The 4,875-nt window shown below is 39.7% G+C and overlaps 1 pseudogene; it reads left to right on the forward strand.

Moving 5' to 3' along the window:
• The first annotated feature begins 2,953 nt into the window (after positions 1 to 2,953).
• On the forward strand, positions 2,954 to 4,191 carry LOC101547098 (dnaJ homolog subfamily A member 1-like; annotated as a pseudogene).
• Positions 4,192 to 4,875: the final 684 nt, after the last annotated feature.

The following is a 4,875-nucleotide window of genomic DNA, read 5'->3' on the forward strand; positions in this document are numbered from 1 at the left end:
ATCCACTGTACTGTCACTCCAGTCCCTATTTTTTTTATATTTAAAAAAAAGAATTTTCCTCTCATCTTGCAAAGCGACCCATCTTAACTAAATTTGAATAAAGGCAATTTTATTGACAGAAATAATTACCCATTCTAGAACATCAACGATGCTGAGGCTGACACCAGCCCTAAGGGTTTGGTCTGGGTGACACTTTTCTCTCTCCCCTCCTGGTTCTTTTTCATGGATTTTTATTCTCTATGTTCAGTGTAACAGTGTTATATTAACTTTTTACTGTGATTCATCTCAGGTTCTTTTCGGAAGTGTTAGAGTATAAATAAAGAACAAACAAACCTCAGGAACTTTTTAAAAAACGTTTCATTTATTTTTTATGATTTTTTTTATTAAATCACTATAAGATAGACCCTTACAAAGCTGTTCATGGTTAGTTTTCGATCATACAGTGTTCCAACACCCATCCCTCCACCAATAAAGATTTCCCAGCACCTGTGTCCCCAGTTTCCCTCCCACCACCCCCTAAACCTGAGGGACTTTTTTGAGGAGACAGCATCTTGCTTGGAATTACAGTCGCCGATGGGGGGGTGGGGCTGGAGCGATTGTACAGTGGGTAGGGTGTTTGCCTTGCATGCGGCCAATCCCAGGTTCGATCCCTGGCATCCCATATGATCCCCCGAGCACTGCCAGGACTAATTCCTGAGCACAAAGCCAGGAATAACCCCTGAGCATCGCTGGGTGTAATGCAAAAAGCAAAAATAAATAAATAAAATAAAACTGAAAAATAAGAATAGTCAATGCTACGAGGGCATTGTTCGGGTAGCAGTGACCCCGCTTGTCTAATGTCCATCACTGCCATCAACTTTGGGACTGGTGTTCCTTAGACTCGTGTTCCAGAAAGTGGCTGGAGGTGGGGAGAGTGGTTACCCTGGAACATGCCGTTGCAATGAGACATGTTGAAAGGGTGGGGGGGGAGGAATCAAAAAATAAACCTGTAATCCAATGCCAGTCTTAAATACTCTCCACTAAACCATAAATCAAGAGAAAGTGAAATAATTTCCATCACACTCAAATGGTATGTTCTCTGGGGTTTGCAAGAACCAAAGAGGCAATGTGGGGGGAAAATGCATTGTTTCAATTTTGAAATCAAAGCTCAGTTTGTCAGAAGATAAATTTAGTAGGCTTTGGTGATAAAACATAAGCCCCAACTATGACTATATTAACAAGCCAAAAACTGTTAGATGATAAAGGTACTTTAGTGAAGAACATCTTTGTTTACATGACAGGAATTTACTCATAAACTCTGAAAGTACTCTATCAACTGAAGGAAATATTTTAATAGGCTTTTAAAATAGTCATATGGGACAAGTTCCGCTTGTTTAAAATCTTGCCGGACTGGTCTCTAGTTACAATAGCTCATCACACTGCCTTAATGTTGTAATAATTATTAATCATCATGTCCATTTTTTAAAACATTCCAGATTTGATCCACTTCTGGGCAGAGGTTATTCATACCTTAGAAAATTCATAAGTGCTTTGTAGCACAAAAAAAAAAAAACCAAAACGGAAATGAGTTATCATTATTGCCTCATACAAATAGCTCATTAATTCATACCTTAGCAAATTTTTGAGTCCGGGATGTGTTTATATCCAAGGTCTAACTTAAGCCACTCTCTGATGAAACATTCCCTCACTCCCCATCAGCTTTAACCAAAATCACTTTTTTTTTCTTTGCTCTTTGGGTCACACCTGGCGATGCTCAGGAGTTACTCCTGGCTTTACACTCAGAAATCACTCCTGACAGTGCTCAGGAGACCATATATGGGATGCCCTACCCGCTGTGCTATTACTCCAGCCCCCCCAAAATGACTTTTTCCTTCCAACTTGCTGCTTCTCTCTTCACTGAGCATATGCAATGATCACTTACTTCATGTTTTATTTCTCACCTATGCCTCCTTTTCTGAGTAAAACTGTGGAACAGACAGCAGCTTACTCAATTTGCATCCCCAGAGATTGACAAAGTGCTTTAAATCAGTTAACAACCAATTGCAGTGTTAAATTTCATAGAATTGTTCAATTTTGATCAGATAGTAATTCTTTCTCAGTATGTAGTTCATCTGAAGTGATTTTCTCAAGTCAATAATTATGAAACTCAAATATCAATTTGCTAGGACAAGTCATCCTGCTGCCTTTTTCTCTCTAGATTTATTTTTGCATTCCAGCAAGTGCCAGATGAGCAAAATATTTTTGCATGTATTCTGCTACTTCAAATGGGGCCTACACCAGATGCCACTTTCTAAGCAGGTAAATAATATGCTCAGTATTTGGTCTTACTTAGGAATATACAAAGAGCTACTTAATGATTAAAAGAGGTTCTTCCAGAATTTTTTTGTTTCAGACTCCCCTCCTTATTCCCTCACTCAATCACTGTCACTGTCACTATCATCCCATTGCTCATCAATTTGTTCGAGTGGGCACCAGTAAGTCTCCATTGTGAGACTTGTTGTTACTGTTTTTGGCATATCGAATATACCACAGGTAGCTTGCCAGGTCTACCACGCAGGCAGGATACTCTCGGTAGCTTGCCGGGCTCTCCGAGAGAGATGGAGGAATCGAACCCAGGTCGGTCATGTGCAAGGCAAACGCCCTACCCACTGTGCTATCGCTCCAGCCACCTCTTATTTATTTTCACAGTGATATCTGAACACAGTATATTCAGGGCATTTTTAGCAGTTCAGTATCACTACAGAGCTCAGTAAGGGCACAGGTAACTGATAAAAGAGCGTATTTATGGTCTACCTTTCAATCTTTAAAAATCCCAAATAAAAACTTTCTAGAATGCTCAGTTGAGGGGTGGAGAAGTTTCTGAGGCCTGAGCTGTGCACAGAAGCACCCTCATTCATGTTCCCCAACACCAGCTTCATCCAGCTCATCACTCACCTTTCACTGGCTATAGAAAATGGTTAAAGAAACCACTGTCACTATGATGTTTGGGAGTCGATCCTTCCTGCCACCCAATTGAAAAGGGCTTGCCAGAAACTGGCCTTGAAGTACCACCCTGAGAAGAATCTGAATGAAGGAGAGAAATTTAAGCAGATTTCTCAAGCTTTTGAGGAGCTCTATGATGCAAGTGGAAAGAGGCTTCTATGACAAAAGACAAGAACAAGTAGTTAAAGAAGACAGAGCCAGTGCCCAGTTTGACTCCCCCATGGACATCTTTGATATGTTTTTTGGAGAAAATGGAAAGATGCAGAGAGAAAGGAGAAGTGAAAATGCTGTGCATCAACTCTCTGTTACCTTAAAAGATTTATGTAATGGTGCAACAAGAAAGTTAGCTCTGCAAAAGAACATTATTTGTGACCAAAGTGAAGCTGAGGTGGTACAGAGGACAGTAGAACGCTCTCCCAATTGCTGAGGTACCACAGGCAAATAAGAATTCAGATAGGACTGGGATGGTTCAGCAAAATTAGTCTGTGTGCATGAAATGCCAAGGCCCTGGGGAATGGGTCAATCCTAAATATGGATGTAAAAGCTGCAATGGAAGAAAGATAGTCCGAGAGAAGATTCTACAAGCTCATGTTGGCAAAGGCATGAAAGAAAACCAGACAATAATACTTCAGGGTGAAGGAGGTCAAAATCCAGGACTGGAGCAGTTGTTTAGATCGGAAGGGCCATGCTGTTTTAGGAGGCAAGGGGAAGACTTTTTTTTCTTTTTGGGTCACACCTGGTGATGCTCAGGGGTTACTCCTGGCTCTGCGCTCAGGAATTACTCCTGATAGTGCTCAGGGGACCATATGGGATTCTGGGAATCGAACCTGGGTAGGCTGCGTGCAAGGCAAATGTCCTCCTCACTGTACTATCGCTCTAGCCCCAAGGGGAAGACTTTTGATGTGTATGGACATACAGTTGTTTAAAGCATCCATTCTTGACAACCAAATTATAGTCATCACCTCTCATCCAGGGCAGATGTCAAGCATGGAGAAATCAAGTGTGTGCTAAATGAAGGCAGGCCAATTTGCTATAGGCCATAGGAAAAGGCTGGCCTAATTGTTGACTTTAAGGTCAACTCTTCTGAGAATGGCTTTATCTCTCCTGATAAACTCTCTTTGTTAGAAAAACTCCTTCCTGAGAAGAAGGACGTAGAAAAAAACTTATGAAATGGACCAGATAGAGTTGGTAGACTTTAATTCAAATTAGGAAATGTAGCCCCATTAACAACCGAGAACTTATACAATGATGAATGTCATGCCAGGAATGGCATTTGTGTCGGAACTTCTCTCTTTTTTTTAATTGAGATTCTGTGGTTTATATGCTCTTAAGGATGGTTTCTCATACACATAATTCCAACACTTTTCTAATGGGACCAGTGAGTTATACATATCACTGGCATTTTACACGCAATAGTGAGTGAGTGAAGGACGATAATTGCTATGTTCACTACTTGTACTTGTTTGGTTTTAATATTAAGCTACAATAGAGTTTTAAAAGGCAAGTGAAAGAATGAACTCAAATATGGAAACTCTTACTTTGTCCTGTATGTACTATGACTTCAGTGTTCAAGGTGGAGTTTAATATCTATTAAATAAACTGCTTTGACAGAAAATTGCCCCTAGCATTTGTTTAGCCATATCCTGTAATTGATATCAACTATGTCTATAAGAAGTAGTTTATATTGATAAGCTAAGCTGGGGTACATATGTATTGACTTTAATGTAAGATCTCTATTTAGGCTATGAAACTTAAAATTCTGTTTTAAAATGCCAAAGACTTAATTTGTAAAAAAGTGTTTGTATATTTATTTGTGTTAAGTGAAATTTTCTCTGATGCCTTTGTATATATTCTATTGCCATAACCGTTACTTGATGCCAACAATATATCATT

The sequence above is a fragment of the Sorex araneus genome, chromosome 2 (genome assembly GCF_027595985.1).
Source record: "Sorex araneus isolate mSorAra2 chromosome 2, mSorAra2.pri, whole genome shotgun sequence".
Taxonomy (NCBI): Eukaryota; Metazoa; Chordata; class Mammalia; order Eulipotyphla; family Soricidae; genus Sorex; species Sorex araneus.